General features: G+C 44.7%; 1 long non-coding RNA gene across 2 annotated transcripts in view; it reads right to left on the bottom strand.

Moving 5' to 3' along the window:
• Positions 1-19672, bottom strand: part of LOC132815378 (uncharacterized) — a 180752-nt gene that overhangs the window by 60247 nt on the left and 100833 nt on the right. For both annotated transcript variants that reach the window (XR_009644640.1, XR_009644641.1), the window contains exon 3: positions 3158-3302. This is a non-coding gene — a long non-coding RNA (uncharacterized LOC132815378). The remainder of the gene's footprint in view (positions 1-3157; positions 3303-19672) is intronic.

The following is a 19672-nucleotide window of genomic DNA, read 5'->3' as shown; positions in this document are numbered from 1 at the left end:
AAGATGCCATACAAATAGAATATGATTGTATTTTGATATCACTCCACTGAATCCAGTCACTGCAGCAGTAATTGTCGTCTGTGTGTTCCTTTCTCAAACTCAGCACCTAGCAAGCTTGGACAAGGCGCGATGAGAAGTCACAATTTATACTTGGCAGCTTACTCTGTTCTCATGAAAGATTCCAAAATAGTCCTTGTGAACAAAACTACAGTTTTGGCTGCTCTAAAACCTTTCAAATAAAAAGTCAGGCTCATCGTTAGCAAGGGTTTCAGCCTTCATGGTAGACCTTTGGTGCATGCAGTGTAACACCGCTCTCCTCTTGTTGGTTTATGGCCAGTTCCCAGTGTAGTTTGAGTAAACAGCAAGTGTTAAAGTGAATATGAAACAATACTATAGAGCCTATGGGGGAAACAGAATAGCAGTACTCTATAATTATCCATGCTAGTGAATTGGCTCAGAGCCCAGACATAACTTTCAAATGTTTGCCATCTCTCAAGGTCTTTTTCTGGCAGATAGAATCTCCCAGCTGAGAAGATGGGTCATCAGCTTCAAGCATCGGTCACTCATCTGGGCCAATATTTTCTCCCTTCCGGAAAGAGACACGCATTCCGCTGCTGAAACATGATCCTCTGGTCCATGTGACAGTCATTCGTGCACGAGCCTCAACCTGTGAACGGATGTAGGCTACTCAACTGCAAAAGGCATCACTATCAACACTCACTCTGCTCTCAGTCAACATTCACACTCAAATTTTCAGTTGAGGTTTTTTTTGGGGTGGGATTGGCCGCGCGCACACACACACACACACACACACACACACAATCTTTCTCATTCTTCCAGAATCCATTAAGTGATGCACAGGATTTATAGTCAGGAGTTATTTACCCACAATTCCAGTGTGTCATCTTCCAATGTCTTTGCTGTTGGTGAAACATTGCAGCGTGTGGGGTGGGGTGAGGTATCACCGTCTTCAATCCACCTTTTCATTGCACTCAACTACAGCCAGACACCAGCTTTCAGCAACTACAAAGAAATTGATGCACGATCGAATACAGACTGTAGATCATACCCCAATTTTAAAAATACTAAAAAGACAGCAAGTTAGTTGTCAGAGGAACCTAGTGAAAAAGTTCTCTTACTTTTCTTATAATTTCTCTTTGTCTCCATTGATGTATATCTACACATCAATACAGAGGAACCTCAATTATCCGAACAAGATGGGCGGAGACTATTTCGTTCGGATAATTGATTATTCGACCAATTGATCCAATGCCTCTCCTCTGGGGCTCGGAGTTTTCTGAAGTTTCCTTTTTCCTTGCTCTGTCTGCCTTGCTCCCCCTCTCTGTCTCAGGATTTGTTTCTGAGCTGAGACACACTTGTGTTTAAGGGACCTGCAGCAGTGCTCAAACGCCCCCCGCCCCCCTGTTGAGTTCAATGGGATTGGCACAGGAAGTACTTGCTAAGTCCACTCCCAGTTCAGAGACTAGACAGCAGCACACCGTGCACGAGCCCCCAAAATCACCCCCCTCCCAGTCTGTACCCCCCTAAATCCACCCTGCCCCTGTATGCACTCCCCCACCCACCATTTGCCTCCCCCCTCCACAACCCTGCTCCCACCCCCCCCAAACCCGTCCAACCCTGCTCCCTGTTTGGGTGCATGTTTGTACCATCGCCCAAATGTCAAAATATACTTCACACAGAGAGACTGAGCCCACTCAGTTCAATCCCAAACACAGAACACAAATTGATGGTTCAAACATCATAGTATATAACTCTTTATTGCCACTGGCTAAAAGATAGCCATAAAGCAGCTAACTGACAGCACTACTAACTATGAAGATCCCACACAGAGGCTGCCTCAATAAACTCCTGGTAAGTGCTATTAAACAGTGCCTTGGTTTAACAGTGGACAATTCAATTTTTCCAACAACTGAACTGAAGCTTTTTAAAAAGAAAGTTAATACTCTTGCTCACTGATCTTCCTTCTCTCGATATTCACACCATCTTCTCGATCAACAGTGAGGCTGCTTGAACAATATCTAGAGATATGCCTAAGCTATGGTTCCAGTAGGTTAGGCTAAACACGATGGCAAGAATTCCATAGCTAGTTCTCCCACAGCTCTAAACAGCATGCACTTGGTTGTTGCTAACGGGATTTATCCTCTGGCTAGCAGAACAATGCTCCACTAATATCAATATCCAGCCTGTTAACATGCTAATTGTAAAGGAGACAGACACCGGCTCCAGCCATTCACACAAACTAGAGATTAGCAACAGCAAACAGTATGTACAGCAGCCCTGTAGCCCACTTTTACTATCTATTTACAAATCAGACATTCACCACCCTTCAACTAACAGAGCCATTCATATGTTTCATCCTGTGAATGAAAGAGGAAGCCCAGATATTTAGCATAGTACATCCTGTGGCTAATACTTTAAAGAAGTACATACATTGGAATTAAATACTTTGAATAGTAATTAACTACCTGCAACTTCATTATTCCTTCCCTTTGGCTAAACTATTTGATGGATGAAAATACTCTCCATTCACAACCAACCAGTCTATCGGCCTGACTGAATACTCAGTGCATGTCAATTTGCAGTGGAGAAAATGGTCATTTTCGCTTCCTTTTATAAACTACTGAAAAAGGACAACGCAGAACTGGTTGGGAAAATACATCAAGAGCAAACACGAGGAACAGTGAGGTGCTCTTTAAAGAATCAAGTGGATGTGAACACAGAGACGACATGCTGCTTTCAAATGAGCTTTCGAGGGCGCATCAGATATTTTGGAAACACAGGAGTTTGCTCTGCTAAGTCTAAAAGAACACAAACATCACGAGGGAGAAAAGATGGGAAATACAAATGGGACACAGCCCAAGAACTCCATTCTCTTCAGAGCTGGAAAGCGTAGAGCAAATGTTCCGAAACCTGTAACAGTCATCCCAACAATGAACGCTGTCATGAGTCAACTGCCCTTCCTTAGATACTAACTAGATAGAATTTCCTGTTGCTGTCACATCGAAGTGTAATTTCAGCTCAGTAGCTCATCGGTAGTAACAGCCAGAGTGCCCACAATGAAATACGGCTACAGGAAACACATTACAGATCTTTTAAAAAAAACAGAAAAAATTATTTTAAGAGAACCACATTTTACCTTGTGATCTTCACTGTCTGGTTTGACAAAGGGGAACTCCTCGTGTTTCCTCTCGAATTGAGTCATGGTGGAACTGTCCCAACGTGGTCTCTTGGGGCTGGGGAGGACAGCGCCTGCACTCGAATCCACCATCCACATCAGATTCCTGTTAGAACAAAAGAGGATCCAGAGTGCAACCCCAAATCACACAATAATTAAAAATATCTTGAGAAGTCTACATATTTCCTCATTAGGCCAAAAGTGGCTGATCTCACAGATTTACAAAATCCACAAAAGACACTGGGGAAACGTTAACACGCATACATAGATGGCTTCTCTCATTTCAACGTTGGAAGTGGTTACTAAAAAAATTAAATGAATGTTGCACTACTGGGGAAGCAGTCCTTCACTTGCTATATGGTAAGTGACTGAAAATGAGGACCAGCATGAAGGGACAGGCTCTCTCTCTGCTTTGGTAATTTATATCTTTTCAAAGAAGTGCAAAGCCAGAATGGTCAGGGACCATGTACGGCAGGTGAACTGAATGCCTGAAAGATTAAAATCCTTCAGTCCATGCTGCAGCCTTTTGCAGGAAGGCTGTGGGGCACATATCCAAGTCCAAGGGGTTACACACAACGTAAGGGCTAACATTTCCATTGCAGGATTGAGTGAGTGCTGTACTATTGGGAGAAAATATTAAACCATGATCACATCTACTCACTTAACTGAATTTAACCTCAAAACAACAGAGAAACACATCTGTCCATTACTCTATTGCATACCCTGTGCAAATTGTCTACGTTGAACAATAACTTTGCTTTTACAGATGAACAAGACAGACCTGGAGGAGGGGACACATACAACCTATTAGATGTGAAAACTGCTGGATTTCCAGGTGGGTGGTTGGTTGTGCAATAAACTAGTTAAAAATGAGGTCTGCAGATGCTGGAGATCACAGTTGAAAATGTGTTGCTGGTTAAAGCACAGCAGGTCAGGCAGCATCCAAGGATTAGGAAATTCGACGTTTCGGGCATAAGCCCTTCATCAGGACTCCAGTATTGCAGTATCAGAAGAATGCAAGTAAACATAGAGAGGAGGAGGACAAATGGACCCACTATCCCTAGTTTTGGCAGCTTGGTGGCTCAGTGGTCAGCACTGCTGTCTCACTGCACCAGGGACCCAGATTCGATTCCAGCCTCGAGCGATTGTCTGTGTGGAGTTTGTACATTCTCCCTGTGCCTGTGTGGATTTCCTCCCACAGTCCAAAGATTTGCAGGTTAGGTGAAATTGGCCACGCTAAACTGCCCATAGTGTTATGTGCATTAGTCAGAGGGAGATGGGTCTGGGCAGGGGAGGGGGGAATCTTCGGAGGGTCAGTGTGGACTTGTTGGGCTGAAGGGCCTATTTCCACACTGGAGAGAATCAAATCTAATCTAAAGACCCTCGTGCATAGGACACATCTGTTTTCTCTCTTTGGGCCATTTAGGTGTGTGTAATGGATTCTTAGGATGCAGGTATAGAAATGTTTAATTCTCCTTCACCATCCATTAATAGTACGCCAAGCTGATCATACTAAAATACCTCTGTATTCTGGTTTAGCCAAAAAGGAAGTAGCATTAACATGCCTTTCCAAAGCCACAACATTCAAACAAGGAAAAGAAGTGGTAAAGACATGTTCACACAAATAGTCCACAACTCATGTGGGCTGGCACCATAATGACTCTCAGGCCACAGCCGAGGTAGCACCCTGCAGACTATGACCATAAAACATTGGAGCAGAAGCTGGCCATTCAGCCCATCAAATCTGCTCCAAGCAGTGAGATCATGGCTAATCCAATAATCCTCAACTCCACTTTCCTGCTTTTTTCCCCATGGTCCTCGATTCCCTTACTGATTGCAAATCAGTGTCTCAGCCTTGAATATACAGAACAAGCCAGCCTCATCAGCTCTTTGCAGTAAAGCATTCCACACATCCACTACCCTCAGAAGAAATTCCTCCTCAACTCTGTCCAAACTAGGAAAACCCTTATTATGAGATTACGCCCCTGGATCCCAGATTCTCCCACAAGGGGAAGCAACTTTTCCACACCTAACTTCTCAAGTTTCCCCAAGAACTTTGTATGTTTCAATAAGGCCATTTCTCATTCTTCCACGTTCCAGTGAATACAAGACCAATCTACTCAATCTCTCCTCTTGAGGTAATCCCTCCATGAATCCATACTGGTATCAATCAAATGAACCTTCTCTGGACTGCCCCCAATGCCAGTATATCTTTCCTTACATTAGGGAAACAAACTACCCACAGTATTCCATCTGTGATCTGACGAGTGCCTTGTACAATTTTAGCAACACACCCTACTTCTATACTCCATTCCATTTGAAATGAAAGCCAATAATCCACTTGCTGAACTGGGATGCGGGTTTCTGTAACGCTGAGAATACCCCTCTGCTCAGGTAGTTTTGAAAAGTCAATGATCTGAGGCATTTACTGCTTCTCTTTCCACAGATTCTGCCTCACCTACTGGGTATTTCCAGTACTGCCCACTACTGGCTCTATCATTTTTGTTTCTTCAGTCACAAAGAAGTCCTTCTGTTTTTGGAAAGCTAAGTTATTTTCAACATTTAACAATCTGGAACGTGGGAGAGGATTTTCTTCAATTTAAGAAAAATCTTAAATTGAAGAAAATCATTTCCATTTCTGTCCTCAAGTCCAGTGCCTTTATCTTGCTCAATGGAAGATAGAACATGAGGTTACCACATTAAAAAATCAGTTTATTCTTTCAATTCAAAACCTCAACAGAACGATCACAATTATTTCTCTTTCCGCACACCCCACTCTGCGCCTTCATACCCTCAAATAAATTTATTACTTTTTACCCGAAAAATATTAAAATTAAACCAAAATATCATTTCCACTGTGATAATGCATCCTCCTAAGTATCCTTTTTATATTGGATTTAACAACTATTTGGTTTCCATTCGTAAAGGATGAACCACCAGTGAGTATTAACAAGAGACTCTTGTCTTAACAAAATGCAGTTTTATCACAAGATAGCAACTGGTATCTAAGTTACACTGGCTAGTTAGACATAATAATTACGATTATCAGAAAATGCTAATGACACACGTCTCCACCAGTATCACAAGCTAGATTCCTCTTTGCCTGACCATCATCAAGAGGCTGGAAGGAGCTGAATGCATTAACTCTTTCAGAATCAGATCTCGCCCTTTCCAAGGTAAAATTGCAGACTGGTTGAGGCAGGCGAGAGGGTGTTGAGTAAGCAATCACCAGCAGAGAGAGCTGTAAAACTGCCCACATGTTAATATTTTCGGCAGGCCTGCACTGTGATACGAAACGATGAAACTTAATGCACGTTTCCGACTTTTCTGTTTTTACTTCAAAATTCCGAAATTTGTAAATTTGCCCCAAGTCAAAAGCAAATGCAATTTTCCTATGACGCGGATGCAAATCAAATTTCTGGGATTCACTGGATGTTATCAAAGCTGACAGATGAAAACCGGGAATCATAGTCATCAAGTCATATGACATAGAAATAGGCCCTTCAGTCCAAATTGCCCGCACCAACCAAACATCCCAATCTGACCTCATCTTATTTGTCAGCACATGGCCCACATCCCTCTAAACCCCTCCTATTCATATACCCATCCGGATGCCTTTTATAAAGTTGTAATTGTACCAGCCTCCACCACTTCCTCTGGCAGTGCATTCCATACACACACCACCCTCTGCGTGAAAAAGGTACCCTTCAGATCCTTTTTAAATTTTCTCCTTCTCACTTTAAACTTATGCCCTCGAGTTTTGGACTCTGTTGACCCTCATGATTTTATAAACCTCTATGGTCATATCTCAGCCTCAGAGGCTCCAGAGAAAATATCCCCAGTATATTCAGCCTCTCCCTATAGCTCAAATCCTAAGGAATGTTAAATACATGAGGGCTCTGAAATTGGTTATCACAGTCATGTTCACTCCCCTTAGTATCTGGAAGGCTGACTCAACAAAATCAAAGGCAAGTACAGTCTGTTCGGATGTAATGCAATTGTTCCATTCCCAGGCGATCCCGCGTTATAAGAAAATAACAGCACCATTTAAACCAATGGGACCAGAACCGCGTGAGTGCCAATACAGGTAAGGAAAGTGTGTTTTCTACAAATGATGGTCTAAATTCTTCAATCGTGTTATAGCCAATTCGCATTGAAGAAACACACGTTACAGCAGAAGCGATCATAGGGAGTTTACAGTCTCTTCTGAGTAATCATTGGAAGCTTTAGAATAGAATGTTGCCACTTTCCACAGTTATCAAGCACTGTGTCACATAACATGACATCAGGTTCAGATGACAGGCAGATTTAAACCAGCAATTAAAAAGGAAGCAGTAGGAGTGGAGAAATTCAAGGAAGCAATTCCAGTGCTCTGGGCATAGGCACAAGTCACCAGTGGTGTCATGGTGAAAACGCAGATGCACCAAAGTCCAGAACTGGTGGAACAGAAACCTTACACAAGAGCCATGGTGCTGGAGCAGATTACGGATATAAAACCATGTTAAGGAGTTTTAAAAGAATGAGAATTTTGAAACGGAGGCTCTAATGGATTGGAAACAAGCATATTGCAACACGCATGAGGGCTTAAGTGAAATCAGAAGCATGGACCTAGGCCTTTTCATATTTTCAAGGCTAATTCTGCCACAATGCAACACAGAGGAAGGGACGTGTACATTAGAAAGCACTCCAGTACTGCGTCTTAGATCCATTCACCAGGCATGGCAGATGGCATTTTACGATACCAATTACTTCACTGTGACGTCTGTTGCTAAGTGTTGGTAGGAAGCGTTTGCTAATGGCTCTCCGGTAGCAACCTTTCAAGCACTTGTATCCGTCTGCACGTATTTCTAAGCAGTGGATTACTATGTTGACGCCAGCATTAAGAGTATAAACAGAAGTGGCACAGCTCCACTGCTAACGCCCTTGTCTATTCAACACATCGGATTTATACATCACTCAGGGAAGCAAACAGAAGCCAAGCGAACACATAATCCGACTCTGTTCAGCTGCTTATATACATAATGGCACAAGAATTCAAGTTGATTTTTTTGGGCTGATTTCCAAAATTTACTGGCACAATGCATACCCTTTTTCAAAACTGCATCCCATTCCTTAGCCCTCCCTGGTAGGTGCTAGCCTGAGCTGAGATACAGTTCCACAGGACTGGCTGCCATTCCACCTCAGCTCAAATGACTGCTCCTGACCGAGGTCCGGACGGGGATTTATCAACATTTCAGGCGCACACTGTGGGAGGGAGTGAGGGAAATAAAAATCAAAGCCCCCCAGCCAGCCACACCTCCCCACCCTGGCTCAGATGGTGGTCTTGGTTTGGAGATGGATACGATAGTAATAGTGGAAGGAGGAATATTAGTTCCAAAATATGTCACACAGAAACACTTTGGTTGTTTTCAATTCTACTGGCACATCATCCATGCACTTCTAAAGTAGAACCTGGGCCCTGAGCAACTTGCCTTTACATTGTATCCTCAACATAGCAAAGCACTCCCAGATGCTGACTTCACAACAGCTCGCATATTGAGCTATGCAGAAATTCAGTTAGATCACATAAGTTTAGAGTGTAAGACATTCAAGGAGGAGCAGGCCATTTGGCCCACTAAGTCTCCTCTGCCATTCAAAGAAATGTGACTGATCTGATAACCCTCAGTTTCCTGCCCTTTCCTCATAACCTTCTCATTCCCTTACTGACTATAAATTAGTCTCTTTCAGTCTTGAATATACGTAACGACCCATCTCCAAATCCCTCTGAGGTAAAGCATCGCACTGGTTGACTCCACTGAGGAGAAATGCCTAGTCAGCTTGCATCCAATGGTTATAGGAGATGGTTGTAATGAGCAACATAAAGGAGGCGAGTGGCAGAGTGGTTTCACACAATATCCCAGAGCCTAGGGCCTAGGAAACTGGAAGTTCTAATTAATAGTAACCAATGAAAATCAGGAATGCTCTTGAGGTTAGGAAGAGAGGAATGCCAATATCTTGTAGGATCATGGGGAAGGGGAAGGACATGGAAGGAATTTAAAACAAGGATGCAACCTGTAATTGACAGGAATCCATGGAGGTCAGTGAGCAAAGGAGCGTTGGGTGGATGCAGAATTGTTGAGAGTTAGGAGATGGCGAGAAGGGTATAGATGAGATTATGATTATGATGTATGATTATGATCTACAAGCCCCTTTGTGTGGAGCCACAGAAAATAGGGGAGATACTAAATGAATATTTTGCATCAGTATTTACTGTGGAAAAGGATATGGAAATTATACACTGTAGGGAAATAGATAATGACATCTTTCAAAATGTCCAGATTACAGAGGAGGAAGTGCTGGATGTCTTGAAACGGTTAAAGGTGGATAAATCCCCAGGAACTGATCAGGTGTACCCGAGAACTCTATGGGAAGCTGAAGAAGTGATTGCTGGGCCTCTTGCTGAGATGTTTGTATCATCGATAATCACAGGTGAGGTGCCAGAAGACTGGAGGTTGGCAAACGTGGTGCCACTGTTTAAGAAGGGCAATAAAGACAAGCCAGGGAACTATAGACCAGTGAGCCTGACCTCAGTGGTGGGCAAGTTGTTGGAGGGAATCCTGAGGGACAGGATGTACATGCATTTGGAAAGGCAAGGACTGATTTGGCATAGTCAACATGGCTTTGTGTGTGGGGAATCATGTCTCACAAACTTGATTGAATTTTTTGAAGAAGTAACAAAGAAGATTGATGAGGGCAGAGCAGTAGATGTGATATTAAGGGACTTCAGTAAGGCGTTTGACAAGGTTCCCCATGGGAGACTGATTAGCAAGGTTAGATCTCATGGAGTACAGGGAGAACTAGCCATTTGGATACAGAATTGGCTCAAAGGTAGAAGACAGAGGGTGGAGATAGAGGGCTGTTTTTCAGACTGGAGGCCTGTGCCACAAGGATCAGTGCTGGACCCTCTACTTTTTGTCATTTACATAAATGATTTGGATGCAAGCATAAGAGGTACAGTTAGTACGTTTGCAGATGACACCAAAATTGGAGGTGTAGTGGACAGCGAAGACACTTACCTCCGATTACAACAGGATCTGGACCAGATGGGCCAATGAGCTGAGAAATGGCAGATGGAGTTTAATTCAGATAAATGCAAGGTGCTGCATTTTGGGAAAACAAATCTTAGCAGGACTTATACACTTAATGGTAAGGTCCAAGGGAGTGTTGCTGAACAAAGAGAACTTGGAGTGCAGGTTCATAGCTCCTTGAAAGTGGAGTCGCAGGTAGATAGGATAGTGAAGAAGGCGTTTGGAATGCTTTCCTTTATTGGTCAGAGTACTGAGTACTGGAGTTGGGAGGTCAGGTTGCGGCTGTACAGGACATTGGTTAGGCCACTGTTGGAATATTGCGTGCAATTCTGGTCTCCTTCCTATCGGAAAGATGTTGTGAAACTTGAAAGGGTTCAGAAAAGATTTACAAAGATGTTGACAAGGTTGGAGGAATTGAGTTTTCCCTGGAGCGTCGGAGGCTGAGGGGTGACCTTATAGAGGTTTACAAAATTGAGGGGCATGGATAGGATAAATAGACATAGTCTTTTCCCTGGGGTCAGGGAGTCCAGAACTAGACGGCATAGGTTTAGGGTGAGAGGGGAAAGATATAAAAGAGACCTACAGGGCAACGTTTTCACGCAGAGGGTGGTACGTGTATGGAATGAGCTGCCAAAGGATGTGGTGGAGGCTGGTACAATTGCAACATTTAAGAGGCATTTGGATGGGCATATGAATAGGAAGGGTTTGGAGGGATATGGGCCGGCTGCTGGCAGATGGGACTAGATTGGGTTAGGATATCTGGTCGGTATGGACGGGTTGGACTGAAGGGTCTGTTTCCATGCTGTACATCTCTATGACTCTAAGTCCCACAATGTGTACTGTTTGATTGATCCCAAGCATCTCCTCCACTTCCCGCTCCTCCGCCCTTGAGCCCCGCTCCTCCAACCGCCACCAAGACAGAACCCCACTGGTTCTCACCTACCACCCCACCAACCTCCGCATACAACGTATCATCCGCCGTCATTTCCGCCACCTCCAAACGGACCCCACCACCAAGGATATATTTCCCTCCCCTCCCCTATCAGCGTTCCGCAAGGACCACTCCCTTCGTGACTCCCTCGTCAGATCCACACCCCCCCACCAACCCAACCTCCACCCCCGGCACTTTCCCTGCGACCGCAGGAAATGTAAAACTTGCGCCCACACCTCCACACTCACTTCCCTCCAAGTCCCCAAGGGATCCTTCCATATCCGCCTCAAGTTCACCTGTACCTCCACACACATCATCTATTGCATCCGCTGCACCCGATGTGGCCTCCTCTATATTGGGGAGACAGGCCGCTTACTTGCGGAACGCTTCAGAGAACACCTCCGGGCCGCCCGGACCAACCAACCCAACCACCCCGTGGCTCAACACTTTAACTCTCCCTCCCACTCCACCGAGGACATGCAGGTCCTTGGACTCCTCCACCGGCAGAACATAACAACACGACGGCTGGAGGAGGAGCGCCTCATCTTCCGCCTGGGAACCCTCCAACCACAAGGTATGAATTCAGATTTCTCCAGTTTCCTCATTTCCCCTCCCCCCACCTTGTCTCAGTCGGTTCCCTCAACTCAGCACCGCCCTCCTAACCTGCAATCTCCTTCCTGACCTCTCCGCCCCCACCCCACTCCGGCCTATCACCCTCACCTTGACCTCCTTCCGCCTATCCCACCTCCATCGCCCCTCCCCCAAGTCCCTCCTCCCTACCTTTTATCTTAGCCTGCTTGGCTACTCTCTCTCATTCCTGATGAAGGGCTTATGCTCGAAACGTCGAATTCCCTATTCCTGAGATGCTGCCTGGCCTGCTGTGCTTTGACCAGCAACACATTTTCAGCTGATCCCTTTAAAGCCATTCGTCCCTATGCACGAGTGGGTTAAGGAGGAAAAATTGCGTTGCAGCTGCTAGTATTTTCCACACACCAGATCACAGCACCCAGTGTGATGTAAGAGACTTTCGTTCTCTATCTGTAAGGCTTACCCCTTGTCTACAAAGTGAGACACTTCCAAGCATGATATTACACTCAATGCTTGGAAGAGCCTGCTCAAACGACCTGTACAGACTGATCAGAGCACCCAGACACCACCATTCTCTTAGCCCTTAGGCAGCTGTGATCTTCCATCAAGCTCCACTGACCAGACTGATGAAGTCAAACCCAAACGGCCATGCCCATAGCCATCATGTTCTTCTCCCACACACACAGAGGCCAAGAAAAACCCAGAGGTTTGCATCAACCATTTGAGCAGAAAGCAGTGGGCAAGTTTTCAGCTCTGAACCAAGTAATTGGTTTTGTTGGCAATAAGAGTTATTCTTCTGCGTATTCACCACCCCAGCAAATGTCAAACTCCCCTCAGGTTGAAAGCGGAGGCATGCAAATGTACCCAGATGGTGGATTTGCCCATGCTGGATTTCACTAGGCTTCTTATTGTAAGATTGAGTCAGCCCAGAGGAACTGTCCCTGGTCCTGTACATCTGCCCCACAATCTCTCTCAGTCCCAATATCATTGCTTGTATTATAAGAAGAAGAGTTGGTCACACATAGACCTCATCACGTGAGCATGGCAGATTTGTCCCAGGAAGCACTTGTGAACTAGATAAGCTTTCATGACATTCGATGATAATTTCAGGGAAGCCATTACTGAATCCAGCTTTTGAGTGCAGATATTCATCAAATGAATTTCAATTCCCCCAGCTGCCATGGTAGGATTTGAACCCATATCCCCAGAGCATTAACCTGGGCTTCTGGATTACTAATGTTTAAATTGTGAATGGTTTTGGTGACTAAATATGGAACAGCTGTTTTTGATGTTAGTAGGGTGACTAACCAGAGAACAGGGACTCTAGCAATTGACTGTTAGTGAGTTACTGTGATCTGGAAGGCACTGTGCGAAAGATGGTCAAAGCAGATTCAGTGCTCGTTTTTCAAATCTTGTATAAAGATTTGAACAAGCATTTTGCAAACTTTGTGAGGAAAGGGCAAGAGAATGCGACAACTGGACAGCCCTTTATGGGGCCGAATGGAGTTAGTCTGTGCTGCGCTTTAAGGAGCATGTTGAGGGAGAGTGAATGAACTGGAGAAATGGAGAGCTTTAAGGAGGGGATTCCAGAGTTTGTGGCTCAGGAGCTCAAGATTGGGAACTGGCAATGGACAGATTAAAATCAGAGGGGATGTGTCAGAAGATGGAGCTTCAGGCCCAAAGATCGGAGGGTATCGAACATGGGAGAGGTTGTAAATTTTATTTGCCGTCTGCACTGAGGTCACGGAGTTTGGAGGGGGCGGGGGGCGGAATTTAAGTATCAACATCATTCTGTCTGCAAGTGGTGCACACGTCTGCTTGTGTGCACGCATAGGCAAATGTGTCAAGGTAAGACAATCAGGTCAGATCTGACAAATTCACTGTAAGCACAATTCCATAATACTGAACCCCAGCCTTGTACACAGCCAGTGAACATCTGCAAAGCGTGGCCCGTATACCTCTGAAGTTTCATGGTTGTTTGCAAGCTTCCAGCCAGTCATGAAGGCTCACTTCAAGTTCACCCTTCGTTGTACAGATCATCACACAGGAAGAAAGAGCTTGAAAAGTAAAGGCAACTGTGGTAACTTGAACAATGGCATTGTTTCCTGAAAGCTTCCCATTATTTGTAGACAAGACTGTCAGTGCCTCAAGAGCATGGAGAACAGTGGAGGTGGGAACAAAGGACAAACATCCAAATCTCTCTGGGTCCTTTCTAGTATTCTGGCTATCACAGAATAAACAAATTTTAAAAAGACCTTGCTTTTTAAAAAGGCACTTTTAATATACTGCAGTGCCAAACAAAAACATGACACCGACACACAGATGATGGCATTTGGACCCAAGGAAGAATAGGAAAGACAGAAGGAAAGATAACAGCTAGAAAGAAAAACAAAGAAATGAGCGTAGTTTTCAGACCATGCCTTCGTGGACAGGTCAAATGGCTGTGGTGGTATAGAGCAAATGGATCAAAAGTGCAATCCTGATCTGTTGTGGACTTCGTCAACTCAACTTTCAGTGATTTATACTGGCCTCAGCACTGCTAAGTTCAGAAGACAAAATATTAGCCAGGAATGTTTGCTCTCCTGATCCATGCCTCCTCATGGATATAAGAAAACCCTCTGAGGAGGTCTGCTGTAGGGCTCGTTGATGAGTCAATGATGTAAAGGGAATCTTTATTCCCAATATAAATGCACAGCTCCTGTGAAAGGAGCTGTCATTGTAACAGCAGATCGTGCAGAACTAGAGCCTGGGTTTTTGTCACTCCAAAAACAATGCATCATCTTACCATCCCTTAATGTTCATGGGAAGTCCAGTTTGCTGTTCACTCACAAGAGCAGACCTCACAGTATTATTGACAGACCACTGCTGTGTCTGTGTGTGTGTGTGTGTGTGTGTGTGTGTGTGTGTGTGTGTGTGTGTGTGTGAGAGAGAGAGAAAATCCTGCAAACAGTTTACGCCAAGACAGGGGCTTGGCGGAATAACTAACTGCTGCAAATTCTTTTGGCGTATTAATGAGCTCATAACAGGCCGGACATAACCAATCACAGACCTTTGACAAGCCCTGTTTTGACTATGCAAAGTCAAAATGCTCTGAAGTGTGAGCTTCGCTGTTTCGTTTCTATCAACCTAATACTTTGCTGAATTTTATTCTGTCAGGAGAAACAACACAGCTGGGAACTGCATCTCAGTTGACATGAGCTTATCCTTTACCATTGCCAGAGCAGTCTGCACAGGCAGAGGCCTGTAGCTTTATGATTGCACTGTCAACCAGAGCTGACAGCTGCCTGATGAAGGGCTTATGCTCGAAACGTCGAATTCTCTATTCCTGAGATGCTGCCTGGCCTGCTGTGCTTTGACCAGCAACACATTTGCAGCTGTAACACTGGCTGGGTCAGGCATGCACTTCAGGAAATTCAGGTTAACAGATATTGGCAACAACAGCATACATTGATATAGTGCTTTTAACATCGTAAAATGTCTCAAAGTGGCTCATAAGAGAATTATCGAACAAAATCTGATATAGAGCCATGTAAGGAAATGAAATCAGATGACCAAAATCTTGATGAGGAACGCACAGAAGGGCAGAATGAGAGGGGTGCAGAGATCTCAGAAGGTTAAGGAATTGGAAGAGATTACATCGACATAAGTGCAAGACAATGGAGGGATTTGAAAACAGAAATGAGACTGAAGGAGAACTGAGGACCCATTCCATACTTGAAGCCGCACAAAGGGAACATGGTATCAATTTTCTGTGCAATGACCGACAGACAGACAATGAGGAAGCCCAACTGCTGTGATTTCCTACTAATTTAGCCCAGTGACATGCTTCCCCACTACAAGAAAAAAAATCGGACTATCAATAGTGATTTAAAGAATGTCATGGTTACGCTGTTTCTGAAAAAGAGCAAAAGTTTGTGAAATCTTGCTTTTGGCAATAGGGTTAGAGAGAGGTTTGAAGTTCAGAACCTGTGCTCACAAATTACTGAAAGGCTCTCTTAAGACATATGCAGATGCTTCACATAACTGCCCCCAACCCAAAATCTCACCCCCCAAAAAATCAAAGTAATCCCTTGCAGAAAAGACAATAGAACATGGTGCAGTTTGGAAAGCAGCCATCTGCTATGACTCAGCCTTGACTTCGCCTCAGTGATAAGCTGAGAAACATGCTACGGTTGTAATTGCTGCCACTGAAAACAACAGGGACCAGTTGTTTGATAAGTGATACCATGAAATTCCTTGTTAATATGATACAGGCTGGCTCTGTTGGAAGTAGTTGCCTGGTTGGTCTAACCAAATCATGTAAATACGTGTGACAAAACATGGTACAACTGTTAGCTTCATAGAAGTGATATGATGTCACTCATCACTGATTGATGTTCATCTGGGCTTCTTCACCTTGACTGCCGTGGGGAACAGAGAGGGGGCGCGCACCCGCACACACTGACATGAGTTAGCCGTTGCAAAATCCTTGGCTCAATTGACCTCAATGGATGATCAAAGATTAGTGTTCCAATCTGCAGGCCAGGAAACCGACTGCTTACCAAAACGCTTGGTCACAATAGAGACTGGAGTTTCCCCCAAAAGGATCAGAAATAAACAGTCAAATCACATTATTTTTGGAAAATACATCACTAAAATTCTGAAGGGATAATTCCATATTGTAAGAAAAGTAACACAGAAGCATCACCTCTGCAAAACAAAAGTCGTAGTCACAGCAGCAGCTTACAAGTGCTTATCCGGTAATCTGTTGTGCTTTATGACAATAAACATTATTGTGGAGTCTGGACACTTATAAGTGATTTAAGTTGCATCAATTACTCAGATTAGTCAAACAATGGAACATAAAACTTGCAAAGGCACTTTTATCTCTCACCCCACAAACTCAAGTTTTGATCCATCTGTACAAATACACCAGCAACTCCACCTCAGGGCAGAGAGGTGCTGCCAAGCAAAATAAAAGTGGACAAAACTCCAGCAGGGGGTTTTCTGTTTGTTTTGACAAGGTTGGGAGAGGGCAGCAATCTTGCACTTGCTTCACAATCCTGGGAGTCTCAGGAGGTTCCCTCAGGCATTTTGCCCATCATGCCCTTATTAGCCTCATCCTCAGTGGCTGAGGGTTGCCGTGGCGCTGCTCCAGTTTGTTCGCTGCCTCCTGGGGTCTCTAATGGATCTTTATAGGAGTGACAGGGTTGCAGTCAGTTGGGTCACATGTCACAAGAGAGATGGTGTTTCAACTCAACCTATTACTATCAGGAGTTCCCCAAGGCCTACACGGCGACTGCTGGAGCAAGCAGCATCCATGGAGAGGGGAGCAGAGTTAACATTTTGCGTCGGGATGAGTCATGTCTTTTTCTCTCTCCACAGATGCTGCTGGACCTCTTAGGTTCCTCCAGAATTCTAACATCTGCAGTATTTTGCTGTGAGCCAGAATTCCACAAGGACTGAGCTTTGGTGGCCTGCCTGTTCCACCAGAGTCGGCAGCACGAAAGGTGGAAATCCAGGATAAACATGGTGGGAATGCCACATTTGATTCAGTGCCCAGTGACCAAGATGGTGGCGTTTGTGGGCCTTTGCTTTGAACCACAGGTTTGTGTGCATCCTGTAACATAAAACCCAGAATCAATGCATGTCCAGTGATACACATGCAGTTCCAGACAGGGGAAGAGTGGGAAGCAAGCTTGGAAAGGACTGTGCTCCTGTCCCTTGCGCTGAAGCAAACCAGACCTGATCCATTGGGATTATGATAAAAGAACACAGGCCTGAAATATTAACTTTCTTTTCTTTCAACACATAATACCTGATCTGCTGAATATCTCCAGTCATTTGCTGTTTCTATCCTCAGCACCCACAATACTATTCAGTGCACATGATGGGTAGAGATAAAAGTTGTATTTGCAATGGCCTGGTGCTACAGTGTAGTACATTCTGTGCTATTACAGAACTGTCGTCCAGCTGACGCAGGGGCAGCACAGTGGCTCGATGGTTAGCACTGCAGACTCATAGCGCCAGGGACCCGGGTTCGATTCCAGCCTTGGGCGACTGTCTGTGCAGAGTTTGCACATTCTCCCCATGTCTGTGGGTTTTCTCCAGGTGCTCTGGTTTCCTCCCATAGTCCAAAGATTTACAGGTTGATTGGAAGAGCTGTGTTAAATTGTCCATTGTATCACAGGGATGTGTAGGCCAGGATTAGTCACGGGAAATGCAGGGTTGCAGGGATAGGGAGGGAGTGTGGATCAGTGTAGGATTTCCTTTGAAGGATTGGTGTGGACTCAATAGGCCGACGGGATTCTGCACATCTTTGGACTGGGGGAGAAAACTGGAGCACCTGCAGGAAACCCACGCAGACTCAGGGAGAATATGCAGCAGTAGTGTTAATCACTGAGCCACCGTGAAGATGGTTATCCAATCATAGTCTCAACCTTGTCCTTCCGCGTGACTATCCTTCCCTCCCCATGCCTTTTGACATCTTTGTTCATCAAGGAGCTGTTTACTTCTGCCTTAAAAATTCTGAATACCTGCACCACTCTTGCAGACAAGAATTCAATGAATGTTCAACTCTCAGAGAGAAAAGAAACGATCCTTATCCCAGGCTTTAATGAGAGACCCCTTAGTTTTAAATTACTGTTGCCTATTTCTGGTCGCATTCACCTCCCCACCACTTGTTACATGCCAACCTACTTCACAGCATGGAGGCCACCGCTGGCAATACTGTCCCATGGGTGCCAGCTGATCTCCAAACATTTCAACCATTTGCTGTTCAAATTCAAACTGTGGTCAATATTCAAGAGTTCTGTTAACAGAGGCAGCGAGTAGGATAGCAAATAGGATCCATAATCCCCAGTGACTCCACACAGAGAAACAGCAAACCGCTTGGTCACATTAAAGCCAATGTTAGGGCGGCACGGTGGCTCAATGGTTAGCACTGCTGCCTCATAGCACCAGGGTCCCAGGTTCGATTCCAGCCTCGGGTGACTGTCTGTGTGGAGTTTGCACATTCTCCCCGTGTCTGTATGGGTTTCCTCCCACAGTCCAAAGATGTGCAGGGCCGTTGAATTGGCCATGCTAAATTGCCCATAGTGTTAGGTGCATTAGTCAGAGGAGAATGGGTCTGAGTGGATTGCTTTTCGGAGGGTCTGTGGGGGCTGGTCGGGCCGAAGGGCCTGTTTCCACACTGTAGAGTATCTAATCTAAACATGTTAAATATATCAGTAAAAACATTCGACACCACATCAATCCATGACGTAGTCAAGATACTTTCAACCATTACAGCTGAGAGACCAACTTCATCATGCTTCACTGACAATCTTGCATGAAATTAGGGAGAAAAGATTTTTTGTCAGACAAGCAGAGTGCACGTATGGAGACAGAACAGATCTTTTAGATTATGTATCTTTAAAATAATAACCTGCCTTTCCATCCTGGCTTCATTATTGTGGCTTGATATCAGGGAGCTACAATGCTCTCTATGCCATGCTGATACCTCAGGTAGGAATCAGCGTTCCTCCTTGTTTCATTGTACTCTTTTACTGACTCTCGCCACCTTGACCTTAAACAATTAGCGGAGCTGTTCTGCTGTATATCAGACCTTGCATGATCAATCCGAGCTGTGACCACATCCTCCTGGCAGGACATCCATTGTATACAGACGAACCTCAATGATTCGGCATTCAATTGATCGAACATCGGATTATCTGGTAAGGTCGCAATCCCCTGAGGCTTGGCTAAACTATGTTATCCGGCATTCGATTAACCGAACAAAATACTCGCTGGCCGTGTCCTTCGGATAACTGAGGTTTTTCTGTATGCAACACCTGCTATTAATGTGGTGCATTTAACACCATTAAATACCAAGAGGTGTAGGAAAGAAATTCCAGAGTTTGGGGCGGAGGG

The sequence above is a fragment of the Hemiscyllium ocellatum genome, chromosome 4 (assembly GCF_020745735.1).
Source record: "Hemiscyllium ocellatum isolate sHemOce1 chromosome 4, sHemOce1.pat.X.cur, whole genome shotgun sequence".
NCBI classification, from domain to species: Eukaryota; Metazoa; Chordata; class Chondrichthyes; order Orectolobiformes; family Hemiscylliidae; genus Hemiscyllium; species Hemiscyllium ocellatum.
The sequence above is the reverse complement of the archived record's forward strand: the minus strand, read 5'-3'. Positions and strand labels throughout refer to the sequence as shown.